Source organism: Antechinus flavipes, chromosome 1 (assembly GCF_016432865.1).
Source record: "Antechinus flavipes isolate AdamAnt ecotype Samford, QLD, Australia chromosome 1, AdamAnt_v2, whole genome shotgun sequence".
Taxonomy (NCBI): domain Eukaryota; kingdom Metazoa; phylum Chordata; class Mammalia; order Dasyuromorphia; family Dasyuridae; genus Antechinus; species Antechinus flavipes.
In genome coordinates, this window is record NC_067398.1 from 699022584 (window position 1) to 699039165 (window position 16582).

The window sequence follows — 16582 nt, forward strand, 5'->3', positions numbered from 1 at the left end:
TTCTTTGTATGGTCAATGCTCAGCACAGTGCCTGGTACATCATGATTGTTTCATAAATGCTTACTGATTGATTGAAGGTATTAGGGAATAAAGAACAGACCTGTGATTCCACTGGTATAGGGAACTCCCAAGTGAAGAATTTCCTCTGCCAAAGTAGATTGTTACATTTTCTCAACTTAGAGACTTAGAGGTCTTAGAGACTGAGGGGTTAAATGGCTTGTCCAATATCACACAACTAGCATGCCAGAGGCAAAATTTGAATCCAATTCTACCTGGGTTTTAGGTCAGTTCTCTATCCATTATATCATTTTTCTTTCTTTTTCTTTCTTTCTTTCTTTCTTTCTTTCTTTCTTTCTTTCTTTCTTTCTTTCTTTCTTTCTTTCTTTCTTTCTTCCTTCTTCCTTCCTTCCTTCCTTCCTTCTTCCTTCCTTCCTTTCTTTCTTTCTTTCTTTCTTTCTTTCTTTCTTTCTTTCTTTTTTCTTTCTTTCTTTCTTTCTTCTTTCTTCTTCCTTCCTCCCTCCCTCCTTCCTTCCTTCCTTCTTCTTTCTTTCCTTCTTTCTTTCTTTCTTTCTTTCTTTCTTTCTTTCTTTCTTTCTTTCTTTCTTTTTTTCTTCCTTCCTTCCTTCCTTCCTTTCTTTCTTTCTTCCTTCCTTCCTTCCTTCTTTCTTTCTTTCTTTCTTTCTTTTTTTTCTTCTTTCTTTCTTTCTTTCTTTCTTTCTTTCTTTCTTTCTTATTTCTTCCTTCCTCCCTCCCTCCCTCCTTCCTTCCTTCCTTCCTTCCTTTCTTCCTTCCTTCTTTCTTTCTTTCTTTCTTTCTTTCTTTCTTTCTTTCTTATTTCTTCCTTTCTTCCTTCTTCCTTCTTCCTTCCTTCCTTCCTTCCTTCCTTCCTTCCTTCTTCTTTCTTCCTTCTTTCTTCCTTCCTTTCTTTCTTTCTTTCTTTCTTTCTTTCTTCCTTCCTTCCTTCCTTCCTTCCTTCCTTCCTTCCTTCCTTCCTTCCTTCCTTCCTTCTTCCTTTCTTTCTTTCTTTCTTTCTTTCTTTCTTTCTTTCTTTCTTTCTTTCTTTCTTTCTTTCTTTCTTTCTTTCTTTCTTTCTTTCTTTCTTTCTTTCTTTTTCAGATCATCTAATCCAGTGCTTTCATCATGCAGGTGGAGAAAATAAGGTTCTAAAAGGTAAAGTGACTTGTTTAAAGTCTCATGGGTACTAAATAGCAAGGGTAGAATCCAAACCCCAAAACTCTGGCTCCAGTGCTACTTATCACTTCTAGTATGTCATTATCTCATGATAACAAAAGTGGATAAGAGAAACAGAGGTTTTTGAAAAAATAAATCTTTGTATGCTTAAACTTTTTATAGTTCTTACTTGCACATAGCAGGTGCTTAATTTGTATTAATTTAATTGAATTTTAAGCTGGAGAGGACCTTAGTATCTGAACTAGTAGGTAAACTGAGTCCCAAAGAGTAACTTGCCCTATATCACATAGGCAATACCTGTGGGTCACAATTTGAACGCAGAGTTTCTGATTTTAAATCTATTTCTTTTTCCCTTCACTCCATGCTAGCAATTTCCTCCTCATTTTGCAGATGAGAAGTGATGTGTCCAACGATACCCAATAATAAGCTGGTAGATAGCAGAAATAGGTATAGGAGCCAGGCCTCCTTACTCTTAGCCCCAGGGCTTTCACAATGATTTCACCCCACCTTATCCTCAGAATTGTGCGCTCCACCCTTTCTATTTCATATTCTCATGATTCAAATCAGTGCTGTATTTGAGACTTAAATGGAGAACCAATACTCCCCCTTCCCCATTCTTCCTCCATTCCCCCTCCTAAGATTCTTACCCGTGAGAGAGAGCTGAGAAGGACAGTGATGGATTTGGCTCAGCCTTACAGTTCTCAGCTTGATTTCTGCTTCTCTCTCTCTCTCTCTCTCTCTCTCTCTCTCTCTCTCTCTCTCTCTCTCTCTCTCTCTCTCTCTCTCCACTTTTCCTCCTGCAGACAGATGACAAGTGAGAATGCATGTGACCCATAAAAATTATCTTCCCTTCTCCTTCACTGCATAATTTTCTGCCCTCACGTTGTCTGGACAAGCCTGGGTGATTTTTAGCTACAAAAAAAATTATCATTTAGAAAAAAAAAAAAAAGCCCAGCTCCTCACCATCCGACAGCCTGTCTCTTGGGTGAAAATGAGAATCTTCCACCTTGTGAGATCCGGAGGGACTTTGCAGGTTTCACACGTGCGGGATGGCTCTGAGCTTGCACCAAAGTCTCCAGTGGCTTCTGGAGGTTGGAGGGGGACTTATTTCTACCAAGGAACAACACAAAGTACTGTCTCCCATGGCCTGGGGTTCCTTTTCAGCTGCTTTCTTCTTCCCTTTGACCCTCTTCCCTGTATCACAAATCTTTAGGGTTTCACATGAGGAAAGGAGCCCCTCTATTTTCTGTTGTTTCCTTCCCTAGATCCCCCCCTCCCTGAAAAGTATTCAGGATCTGGTTCATGTGTCATGGAACTCACATGAATCAAAAACCTTGGAGAGCATCATCTTGTCCAACTTAGTCATGGCCGAGGAAAGGATATAAGTTTGGTGAGGGTCTTTCCAGCTAATAGGTCACTTAGCTGGGACTTAGGTAAGTTGGGATTCATTGAAAATTCTTTGAAATAGGCATTTATTTTACCTTTTAAAATCTGTTATTGAAATACTTTGTTATTGATTTTCTTCTTTTCCAAAAATATTGTCTTTCCCTTTTCCCTTCTGATACATGCAAAGAAAAAAAGGCAGAGACAGAGAGAGAGGAAGAGAAATACACACAGATAAAGAGAGAAAAAGAGAGAAACAGAAAAACAGAGAGAGAGAGAAAGAGAGAGATGGAAGGAGACAGACAGAGAGAAACATAGACATAGACACAGACACAGAGAGTCATAGCAACGCAGACACACACAGAGAGATGAGTTGGTATGTCCATACTCACACAGCACCTCTGCCTCTCAGAATACTTGTCTCTCTTCAAATCTTAGCCTAGATGCCACTTCCACAAGAAGTCTTCTCTGATTCTTCTTTTCCAAGTTAGTGCTCCCATTTTCATCCCATTATATCGCACTGACTTATCTGTTTAATGCAGTCTCTCCCTGCATTGTAGGTGGATTGTAAATTTCTTAAGAGGCCATTTTTTCTTGTTTGTCTTTGAATCTCTAGTTCCACAATGTTTAATAAATGTTTGTTGAAATGAATGTATGGCAGCAGAAATCAAAGAAGCAGGCAAAGATAGAGGAAAAGCGAATGGCCCTGAGAATTTCACTGTCAACTAATTATTTTTAACAATTGCAAAAACAGTATCCTAGGTGATGCAGAGTACAAATATTATTCCCATTTCACAGATGGGGCATGTCAGTGGCAGAAATCAGATCAACGGTGCTTGATCTCACTTCTTGAACAATGTGGTTCTAACTATATAAGCATCAATGAAATAGGCCTTCTCTTCAAAGTTACTAATGATGGGGCAGAGAGGTGGCACAGTGCTTAGAATCTTTCTGATTCAAATCTGGTCCCAGATACTTACTAGCTGTGTAACCCTGAATGAACCATTTAATACTGTTTGCCTCAGTTTCCTCATCTGTAAAATGAGCTGGAGAAGGAAATGGAAAATCACTAAATCACTTCAGTATTTTTTTTCTAACCATATTTCCACATTTAACATGATGCACAAGAATAATCAGATCAAAAGAGGAAAAAAGGAAAAAGAAAAAGACAAGCAAGCAAACAACAACAAAGTTGAAAATGCTATGTTGATTCATAACCAATCTCTGAATGTGGATGGCACTTTCCATCACAAGACCATTGGAACTGACCTGAATCACCTCATTGTTGAAAAGAGCCATATCCATCATGGTTGATCATCCCATAATCTTGTTGTTGAAGTGTATAATCTCCTGGTTCTGCTCACTTCACTCAGCATCAGTTCACATAAGTCTCTCTAGGCCTCTCTGAAATCATCCTGCTGGTCATTCCTTACAGAACCATAATATTCCATAACATTCATCTACCATAACTGATTCAGCCATTCCCCAACTGATGAGCATCCACGCAGTTTCCAATTCCTTGTCACTACAAGAAAAGGCTGCCACAACATTTTTGCACATTGAGTCTTTTTCCTTTTTTTATGATCTCTTTGGGATACAGATTCAGGAGTGAGATTGCTGGATCAAAAGGTATGCACAGTTTGAAAGCCCTTTGGGCATAGTTCCAAATTGTTCTCCAGAATGGTCCCTCTAGTATCTTTGCCAAGAAATCTGAACTTGGACAAGTCACTAAACCCTGTTTGCTTCAGTTTCCTCATCTATGAAATAAACTGAAGAATAAATGGCAAACCACTCCAGTATCTTTACCAAGAAAACCCCAAATGGGGTCAAGAAGATTCGGACATGACTGAAATGACTCAACAACAATGATGAGAAAAGCAGGGATGAGCCGTGGAGCTTGAACTACAGAGAATATGTAAAACCTAATTTATCATTCTAATGCATCAGAGCTGGGAGGAACCATAGAACATAGAATGAATGGATCTGAATGAGTAAATGCATATCTGTTAAGCACTTATATGTCAGGCAGATGTTAAGTGTCACTCATAGTCCTTGCCCCCAAGAATCTTACATTTTAAGAAGGAGATACAATACCCCTAGGAAAGAGGCAGCCCCCAAGAGGGTTTTGGTGAGTTGATCCACAGGGGCAATTGTATGGATCTCTTTCCAGAAGCAGTGGTATTATTAATCTGATTATTGTTGGAGCAAGGGGATGGAAAAAGTGGAGGAGGGAAGCAGGGCAGATGGAAAGATGGCCTAAGCGGAGGACTGAGTGAGACATGAAGCCTCCCCTATTCCAGAGTCAACTGGATATAGCAAACTAGTGATTTTCCATTGACTCAGAAATCTCTAGCCAATGAGGACCTTCCATCCCCCTGAGCTATAGTTCCAAAGATGAAAACATTCACTTTCCCTGAGCCTGAAGACATGGCAAATGTCAAAATAAAAGAGACCTTAGAACAATGTCAGAGACAGGAGGAACCAGTTGAAGCCCTGGATATATTAACATGCCTTAGAGAATAATGTGACTTTCGGTAAGTCACTTGTCTTTCTTCAGCCTCAGTTACCTCATCAGCAAAATGGGATAGTTGGACTATATGATCTCCGATCTTGCCATCTCTAGATCTGTGATTCTATGATCTTATGCTGAATATTGGAGATGATGAAGATAAAAATAAAAACATTCCTGCCATTGAGGAACTGATCTCTTGGAGGTGAGGGTGGGGGTGAACAACATTGTACACAGATAATCCAATCAGTCAATCAAGAAGCATTTATTAAGCACTTAACTCTGTACCAGGTACCCACTAGTTGTAAGGGTACAGTATGAAGAATGAAATAATTCTTACTCTCAAGAAATAAATCAATACAAATTATTTGCAAAATAAGTACTTTATAAGTCTTACGACTTGTCTCCTCTCCATTGAAATGAAGGATTGACTTAAATATTCTTTAAGGTTACTGCCTCTAATGTTCCATGCCTTTGATAATAACAGCTAAAATTTATGTAGCACTTACTATGTTCCAGACACTGTGCTAAGTGCTTTACAATTATTATCTCATTTGATCCTCATGACAATCCCGGAGGGTAAGTGTTAATATTATCCTCATTTTTTACATAAGAGGAAACTGAGGCAAATAATGACTCACTCAGGGTACACAATTAGCAACTGTCTGAGATTAGATTTGAACTTGGGCCTTCCTGACTCCAGGTCCAGTACTCTATTCAATGTATCACTTAACTGCCCTAATATTATACTATAATTATGAATGAAGTGGGACTATGGGGCTATGTATGGAACAGTAGTGTGACATGGAAACTCACTGAGCTAATTCAATCACAGAATGTGTTGAGAAGCCATATCCAGCCCATGGGAGGTGATCCTCCTGTTGTCCTCTGTCTGTCTGGAGTGATAGTTGAATTCTGGATTCTAGGAAGGACTTGGATAAGTCAGAAAACATTCAGAAGAGGGAACCCAGGATGATGAAAGAACTCGTCCACATAATAGAAGTGTTGGGTGGAAGAGCTGTGGGTGTGTAGACTGGAGAAGACTTTAGAAGATTTTGCACTCTGCCTTCTTTCTTCATCCCAGCTTCCTCTTCTTTCATTAGTGAATTCCTTCCAGAACCAAAACCTCCATTAGAGGAAGGATCCAGGTCATCTATCTTTCATCGTCTGGATTTTATTGCCCTTTTGTTGCCTTCAGTCCTTCCAGTCATGTCCGACTCCCCATGACACCATTTGGGGTTTCTTGGCAAAGATACTGGAGTGATTTGCCACATCCCTTCTCTATTTTCTCCCACCAAACTGTTCCCCTTTGTTGTCTTCCCCATAGAATGTCAACTTGAGAATATGAGAGACAGGAAAGACGGGAGCTGTCTTCTTTTTACTTATATTTGTATCCCCCATCTTAGCACAGTACCTGGCACATAATAAGCATTTAAGGAAGGTTTATTGACTTGTTGACATGATAGCTGTGCTCAAGTATGTGAAGGGTTGTCAGATGGGAGAGAGATTAGCTTGGTTCTGCTTGGTCCCAGAAGGCGGAACTGGAAACAGTGAGTGGAAGTGGCAGAGAGGCAAGTTTTGGCTCTACGTAAGGAAATGCTTTCTAACAATTAATGCTATCCAAAAAATAATCAGCCTCTGAGTACAAATGGTTTCCTCCACCCTGCCACCCCTGCGCAGAGTGTTACTGATAAATGTGCTGATTAAATGTTGTTTGTCCTTTGTTTCAAAGAGGATCAATGACATCAAAAGGCAATGTCTTGACTCTTGAGTGAATTAGATTTAAGGAAGGTAGCGGTGCACAGAATCATCAGCCTTATTTCCTTTTCCTGAGTCGTTCAAGTCCAAGACAAAAATCAGGATAACTGATGATGTCCTGGGATGCAGGGGATGACCTTGATGTCTTCCCTATCTGACCAAGCTCTAAGTGCTCCACAGTGCCTGATTCAGCCTCCTTCATGACTTTTGGAACAAATTGTTCTCATCCACTAACCATTCTACCAGGGGAAGTCTTCAGTTGTTTGCAACAGACATCCTCCTAACTCGCTGACAGTTTAAGGATTGTTGGTTTGGTCTACCAAGACAGTTTTACCAGAGTATGGGTGAACATGCTATAGTTTCTTGAGAGTTGATTAGAAGTAGATACCAAATCTGGATAAGCAGCCCTGAAAAAGGACTCACACCAGTGCTAATGCTCCTTGGATAAATGAATTAATACCAACCTCTATGTTCTTCAAGCCAAGGCTAGCCACTTGTCGAAGATATGATGCAATGGGAATCTTGCTCATATCCAAATTAGACTTTATGGTCTCCAGGATCTCTTTCAATTCTGAAATTCTTGTACACTACAAATGACTGATGGTTCCTAAATTGCTGGGAGGTCCTGTTTTGTAGCCTATCAATACTATGATGGACTCATGTTTTCATCAACCAGGGTATTTTTTTTTGCTGATGAAGATTTCAACCCCTCCTGGATTTCTTGTACAATGAGATTCTTGACAATTTAATTTAATTCAACAAGAGGTTTATAAAACACCTACTGCTATAACCCCAGGCACCATGCTAGGTGCGGGGTGATAAAGAGACAGAAACCAAACCATCCCTTTGGTCCAGGATCTTACTGTGCCAGAGTATGTACGTAGATAAGTAAATATACAAAATATGCAAAATGTGCTGGGAAGGGGGTCAAAGTATGGAGAATATTGATAGTTACACCTTCCCTGAAAAAAAAAAAAAAGATAGGAGAGAGTCAACAAAACATTAAGAAAAAACAAAACAAAGCAAAATGAAATATTAAGGAAAAAACAAAACAAAACAAAAACTCTAAACCAAAATGCTCATAACAGAAGGCAGTTAAAGAAGGGGATATAGATAAGCAGGACAGTGTTGGAAGTACTGTGTAAAATTCAATATATTCAATATACACTTAAAAAAACTCTTGTTCTTAATAGACTTCATTAGATCATCTTTTGGGGCTTTAGCTTCTTTATTTATAAAATAAGGAAGTTGGACTTGATGATCTCTAAAAATCTATTCCAAGTTAATAATAATAATGTCCCTAGGAACATTCTGGAGGTTCTATAAGTTCCTGAAGAAAGGACAGACATTATTTTTCATTTTGCATTGTAGTTCAGTGACTAGCACTTCAAGACCTTTTTTTGGTTCTTTTGATATTTGTAAATTTCAGGATTTTTCCTTCATTCTGATCCAGTTTAGGCATAGTGGATAGAGGGCCGGATCTAGAGTGGGAAGACATGAGTTCAAATCCAGCCTTAGATCGTGTTGGGCAAGTCATTTAATCCTGTTTGCCTCAGTTTCTACATTTGTAAAATTTCCTACAACATTTTCACTACGATATCTTTGCCAAACAACCTCAAATGTAATCACAGTCCGACATGATTGAAAAATGACTGAACAACAATAACAATACAGTCACACCTGGCCCTAATTAGTTCTGAGGGATTCCTATTGTCACTCCCATTTCTATTGATGAATCAGGTTTCTAGAACTAGATAGACTACAGCTTTAACACCATTATTCTTTTTTTCCCAAATATATGTAAATATAATGTAAAACCATTTTTGTAAGACTTTGTTTCTAAATTTTTCTTCCTCCTTTATCTCCCTCCTCTCCCAGACAGCAAGCAATCTGATAAAAGTTTTAATATGTGCAATCCTTTTAAACATGTTTCTATATTTATCATGTTGTACAAGAAAAATCAATCCAAAAGGGGGAAAAACCCATGAGAAAGAAAAAAACAAACAAAATACTACGTTTGGATTCATATCCAGTCTCCATAATTCTCTCAGGATGCAATTGGCATTTTCATCCCAAGGAGATGAAGAGCCACATCCATCATATTTGATCATCACATAATCTTGTTGTTACTGTAACTCCACTATTCTTTGATCGTGAAGAACTTTGTCCAACACCACTGGCTTGAGACCCCACTGGTACATTTTTCTTTAAAATTATCAATCAAGAATCATTTAGCAAGTCAGCCTTAAGTAGCTTTTAGAAAGAGGTATTTTAAAAAGTGGTATAATGGATAAAGAGTTGGTACAACAAATACCTTTAAAAGTCTCTGATATAACCTTTCACATGGTCCAGAGTAAAGTGGATTTAAGCTTAGAAAGCACAATGGAGAAGGTGTAACAATTCTAGGCTGTAAGAAGTTATTTTCTCCTATTTTTAAGAGTACTTAGGATGGTCCCCTTAGGCAAGGTGTAATCTTTTTGCTGTACTCTTTGTGCAGGAAAGGTCTGCTAGCTGATCCAGGGATGCCATTTATGTATAATTCTGATGGGAAGGTGGAAGCCAAAGCTATTCTTGTGGGTTTGATGTTGGAATAGATGATAAGCCCCACCATACTCTAGACTCTTCAAAACTGAAAAGTCTATCCTCAGTCAAGGGGGAAGGAGACCTGGTGAGGTCTTCCCTCCCAGGTAGGTCCTTGTCAGGGACCCACTCTATACTCTATCCAATTTTTGGAATTTCCTCTTATCTCAACTAGATTGATAATTTATAAACAATCTCTGGGGCATGGTTGCTTGAAACTTGTTATGGTTCAGAGCTAAAATGGGGCAGCGATGGTTAGCATAAGATTCTCTAATCCTGATAATCTTATCTTTTGTACCATTCTTTGTTCATCAAGGCATTTACACAATTATTCAGTCAAAAAGCGTTTTATTAAATACTTATAATATTCCAGGCATTGTGCTATGCATTGGGAATACAAAGAAAAAGCAAAAAATAACATTTCTTGACCTCAAGTAGTATATCTACTAATAGGAGAAACATGTACATAACTAGAAATGTACAGGAATATTCATAGGGAAGATAGAAAGAGAAGACACTAGCACTGGGATCAATGGCAAAATCTTTTTTGAAGAAGGAGGATTTTGAGCTTACTATGGAATAGGAATATTTAGCCAGGAGTCGAAGGACCCCTGATTAGCTTTTAGGGGATCCATGAATTTGAATAGGAAAAAAGTGACATTTTAATTTTCCTTGACCTTAAACTTAAATTTAACATTTTCTTCAATTATTTAAAAATGTTATCTAAGGAGAGAATGAATAGGCTTGAGTGGACTCTGCCAAAGTGGTCCATAACACAGAAAAAAAATATAAGAACCACTGTCTAGAAGAAATCCAGGGAATTTCAGAAACAGAATTGTGGGGTATCTAGGGCAAAGACCCAGAGACAGGTCAGTATAGATGGATCATAGAGTATGAACTGAGTATAAAAAGTGGGAAGTCTAAAAAGATAGGGGCCAAATAGTGAAGAGCAGGTTGTGTATTTGGTCCTGGAGTATATCTTGGTGTAGAATTGTTTTCATGTCTCCCCATTAAATTATGAGCTCCTTAAGAGCAGGGCTGTCTTTCCTTGGTATTTCTAGTATTTAGCACATAGTAGGTACTTGATAAATGCTTTTTGTTGTTAATAGGGAGTTACGGAAGTTTATCAACAAGAATTACATGTCCAGAAGTAATTCTAATCCGAAAGTGCAGACTTTAGGAGAATCACTTTTATAGTAGAGTGGAGGATGAATCTGGATGTAGGCAGAGCCACCAGCAACTATTGCAATAATTCAGGTGTGCAGTAAAGAGGGCCTGCACTAAGGTGGGAGTAATGTCAGAGGAGAGAAGAAGATATATTCAAGAGTTGCTGCAAAGGTGGAATCAACCAGAGAGGTTGCAAAGGTGAAATGAACAAAAGATGCTACAAAGGTGAAATTGACCAGAATTGTTGCAAAGGTGAAATGGACAAAAGATGCTGTAAAGGTAAAATCAACTAGAGATGCTGCAAAGGTAAAATTGACCAGAGGTGTTGCAAAGGGGAAATGGACAAAAGATGCTGCAGAGGTGAAATGGACAAGAGATGCTGTGAAAGTAAAATTGATCAGAGATGTTGCAAAGGGAAAATGGGCAAGAAATGCCACAAAGGGAAAGTGGACAAAAGATGCTGCAAAGGGGAAATGGACAAGAGATGCTGCAGAGGTGAAATGGACAAAAAATGCTGCAAAGGTAGAATCAACTAGAGATGCTGCAAAGGTAAATTGATTAGAGATGTTGCAAAAGGGAAATGGGCAAGAAATGCTACAAAGGGGAAATGGACAAGAGATGCTGCAGGGATGAAATGGAAAGAGAGGCTGCAGAGGTGAAATGGGCAAAAGATGCTGCAAGGGGAAATGGGCAAGAGATGCTACAAAGGGAAAATGGACAAAAGATGCTGCAAAGGGGAAATGTACAAGAGATACTGCAAAGAGGAAATGGACAAGAGATGCTACAGAGATGAAATGGACAAGAGACGAGTCAAAGGTGAAACAACTAGAGATGCTGCAAAAGTAAAATTGATCAGAGATGTTGCAAAGGGTAAATGGGCAAGAAATGCTACAAAGAGAAAATGGACAAAAGATGCTGCAAAGGGAAAATGGACAAGAGATGCTGCAGAGGTGAAATGGACAAGAGATGCTGCAGAGGTGAAATGGATTGGCCTTGGTCATTCACTGGATTTGTGCAATAAGAAAGAGGAACCTGTGATGATACTAATGTTTTGAGCTTGGGAGTACTGAGGGAATGATAATGCCCTTGACAATGATAGGATTGAGGTGTGTTATTATTCATCTTTTCCTTCTTCCTACTGGCATTCAACAATGGGTAACAAAATTGTAGAGAAGGAAAGGATTTCAATGACCATCTTGTCTTACTCATATTTTCCAGCAGAATCCTCTATACAGCATCGCCTTCAGGTGGTCTTCCAGTCTAAAAACCTACCGTTGGGGGAACCCAGTACTTCTCAAGGTAGCCCCAACTACTTTGGGATAATTCTCCTTGTAAAGAAATTCTTCCTGATAACCAGCCTCAATTTGAATCTTTACAATTATGCCCCCCATCCTCCTACAAATTTTCACTGCCCTTTACTGATGGCATTCTAATTCTCTTTAGTGGAAAATGTTCTGGCTCTGGGGTCAAAAAGTCTGGGTTCAAATCCCACCCCTGATAGCTTACTATTTGTGTGACCTTAATGCAAGTCATATCCTCTCTGGATCTCAGTTTCCTTTCCTGTAAAACAGAGGGATTGAATATGATGGCCTCTGAGAGCCCTTAAGTTCTGGCTCTAGGATCATATTACAGCCTAGGATAGTGGGACTTAATGTTTAAGCGTCTGTGATTATCCTGGTGTGAGTACTCCCTCTACTCTGACAGATTAAGATCTGTCTATAACTTGTTCACAGCTGAAGGTCATGTGAGTTGTAGTGCCCAGCCTTGGTGGTAAGCTTCTCTGGGCTTAGACTGGTCCTTAGACAGCAACAATTTCTTGCCAAGACATTCCTTCTCTCCATTCTTGATTCTTTATACCTGTATTGTTTCCTTCATTAAAATGTAAACTTTAAACTGCAGCTCATTTTTATTCTGGATTCTCAACAGTGAACACAGTACCTGGCCCAGAGTGATCACTTAACCTATGCTTACTGGTCAATTCATTTCTATGAATTTCATGAAGCATTTCTAACAGTAGAAATTTCCAGGGCTATTGCTTGATAGCATAAGGCTTACAGGAGCCAAGATCAGCTTTACACAAACACACATACACATATGTTTGTGTGGTGTGTATCTTTATATACATATGTAATATACAAAATACAATATGCAAAAATGCATATACATACATATATATGTTTAATATAAAATGCCTTTTGGGGAAATCTGAATGACTAGATAATTATAACTATTTAATTCCCTAGATTGTATGTATATATACTACACCTGATAACATATATATATATGGATACACATTTATTTACGCATAGAAATTATATATATATATTTGCTTGTGTCTTCCCAATTGGAATGTAAGGATAGGATTATTTTTTGCTTTTTTTTTTTTTTTTCCAGCACTTAGTACAGTTCTAGTACATAATAGACACTTATTAAGTGTCTTTTCTTCTTCTTCTTCTTTTTGGCTAGGTAATTGGGATTAAGTGACTTGCCTGGGATCACACATCTAAGAAACTCTAAGTGTCTGAGACTGGATTTGAACTCAGGTCCTTCTGATTTCAGGGCTATGCTTTATTCATCACACTATCTAGCTGTTCCTTAATAAATGTTTATTGACTAACATATATCTATGTATATACAAGGTGTTTCAAAATTCTTAGTGCAGTTTTTGACCTTTAATAGCTTTAAAATGACACTAAGTCTTTTGGAACACTTTGTATATGTTTGGAATATAAATATACACACATACATATATAAGAATACTGTATGTATATTTATATATATATTAGGGGACTAAATGTTTATAAATATATTATTTGTACATAGTAATTTAATAAATCTTCATTGATTAATGATTCAAATGTCCTCTGCGGGCAATTAACATACATTGTATTAGTTGATGCTTTTTGCTGGCTTTTGCTAGTCTATCAGTCATTTTATGGTCCTCATCTCCCCATCCTTTTTCCAACAGAAAAAAAAAATTGAACAAAACCATTGGATATTACACCTGTACCAGATGACCTAGATATTGTCAGTCTCCTGCCTTTCTTCCTGGAGACAAATTAAAAAGCTCTCAATTAAAAACCAACTAAACAAATAACTACCATTTTGTGGCGTGGGTGGATAAAACAGGCTCTGAGTAGAGGACTTGGATTTAGTTCTTAGCTCTGATGCCTACTATCTGTAGATCCTCGGGCCTCAGTTTCCGCATCTGTTTGAAAAGAGGAGGTTGGACTAAGTGACATCTAAGCCCCCTCTCAGCTGTCAATCTAGGGTCCTATACATGACCTTGGCAGGTGACTGAATGTCCTTGGGCCTCAGTTTGCTCATCTGTAAATTGAAGGGGTTAGAGCATATCATGTCAGAGGGTCTTTTCAGCTCTAGGATCTGTGTGCAATATGTACCTTTTCTCCTCCCTTACTGTCCCTCCCATTTCCCCAATCTTACTAACCCTACAAATATCACTTCTTTCCAGAAGTCTTCCTTGATGCTTCCAACATTGGCTTTCCCCCCTTCTAATTTCACTTTGGACACAACATAAAGTTTTGCTTGCTCTTCTTGGATTCATGGTGAGCAGCAGCATGATGGAGACTATGCTAGATCTGAATTCAAGTCCTCCTACTTCTAGTATCTTTTAGCCGTGTGGTTCTGGCCAAGCCACTGAGTCTCTTCTCAATGGTTCAAGTTTCCTCTAACTTGAATGTGGAACCAATAGGATCACTGCTATTCCAGGAGTATTGGGAAAACCACATGAGATACTTAGTGAAAGGTCTCATCAGCCTGCCAGGGGTGTGTCAGCTTTTATTTGGGGGTCTGGACTTGGGATATCATCTATGAAGACGTTCTCAGATGAGGAAACTCCCTCTGCTCATAAAGCTCAGCATGTAGAGGGGTGTCTGGAAGCTTTCAAGAAGTGACTTGTCCAGGGCCCCACAGCTAGAATATCAGAAGCTTGAATCCAATCCTTCCTAGCTTTGAGGCTGGTCCCTCACACTTCATGTGACCTCATTGTCATCATCAACACTTATTATCATTATTTGGGGTATGTAGCCACCCCTTACATACATAGCACTGGCCCAGTCAGGTTTGGGTTAAAATTCAGGACCTACCATTTACTTTTTGTGTGACTTTGTGGGCTTCAGTTTCCTTAGTCTTAAAAAATAAAGGGCTTAGAGAAGGTGGCCTTTATGGTCCTTTTGACCTCTAAATCTAGTATTCTATGAAGCCAGTAAGAGAGGACCTTCTGCAATGTTCTATAAAATGCTGGTGAGAATAATGGAATTGATGATTTCTAAAGTGCAAAGATTATTTCCATTTCAGATTAAAACTACTGAGAATCAAAAGCATTCATTGGCTATTTAATTAAGGTGGTTTGATTATTTTTGCATATTATATATGCTGGAGTTGTGATTTGAGCCCAGACTTCCTGACTCCCAATTCCTCATGCTTTTTACCCATCCCCAGAGTTGCTTGAAAGCTAAAAGCAGTGTTTCTCAAACTTTTGTTCTCAATATTTTTATGCTATTAAAAATGATTGAGGATCTGTCCAAAGAGTTTTTGTTTATGTGGTTTATAGTTGTAGATATTGATCACATTAAAAATAAAAACTAATTATGAATTTGTAGACTCTCTGAAAGGATTTCAGAGATTCCCAGGATGCTCTGGACCAGACTTTGAGAACCACTGGCTAAAAGGGTATGCCTGGTGCAGTTGTAATCATTATAAAAATGATAATAATAGCAGAAAAACATTTATATAGTACTTTTAAGGTTTGCAATGTGTTTTATGAATATTACTTCATCATCTGCACAATAACTTTTAGAGGTAGGTGTTATTATTATTCCCACTTTATAGATGAGAAAATTGAGACTAAGAGAGAAAAGCAACTAGTCCAAGATCAGAGAGGTAGGGATACAGGCAGAAGTGAGATTCAAATCCAGGTCCTTTGACCCCAAGGTTAGCTCTTCCACCACACCAAGTGTCCTTAAGACAAATTCTTTAGAAATGCAAATACTGATTTAAGAAAGCTGGATGGGAGTTGGTAAATGGATGGAAAGCAATCCATTTCTGAAGTACCTCAGTTAAAATTACATCTATTGCCAAGAGTGCAGAAACAGGAAGCACCATGCTTATAACTGTGTTGGATTTGACTTGAATGTGGTGTTTATTCTTCTCCTTAAAGCTTTACCTGTCTATCTATGTATCTTTCTATGTATGTATGTATGTATGTATCTATCCAGTTTCTTTCTTCCATTACCAAAGACACCAAAATTCCGGCCAAACCTGTAGTTTAAGAACTTCAACATGACAAGTCAGGATGTCTTGGGTAATCTTCTATACATTGCAGAATCTCAACCACGAGTGGTTAAAAGTTAGAACTGTAAATTAGGAAAATCTACCCTTAAAATGGGGCAGAATAATTCTTGGTAGCCCTTGAAAAATAAAAACCAGTGTGGATGAAAGTGTCATTAACCAATCATGCCCTCTTCCCCACATCCCTTTCCCAAGTCTAGAAGCTTAAGTGGCAGAGATCCTGTACTTGCAATATCTTCTCCATCTCAAGGACACACGAAGAAGACTTAATGTAATGTGGAATACCCTAGAGGGGACAAGCTTTTTCTTTGTGGTAGCACTGTTAGTGAAACCAGAGGAAGGTATTAGAAGAGAGGAAGGGAGAGGGAAAGGGAGGAGAGGGAGGTGGAGAGAGAAAAAGAGAGAGAGAGAAGGAGAGAGAGAGAAGGAGGGAGAGAGAGAGAGAGAGAGAGAGAGAGAGAGGTGAAAGAAGAGAGAAAGACAGGGAAGTAGAGACAAAGATAAATTGACAAAGACAGAGAGAAAGAGAAGAAAGATGGAGAAACAGGAGAGGAAGAAAAAAGGGAGAAGAGAAGAGAAAGGAAGGGGGAGAGAGAGAAAGAGTAAGTGAATGAGACACTCAGAAAAAGAGAGAGAGAGAGAAATAGAGAGAAACCCATCCCACGACTGTTTCCAGGCGACACA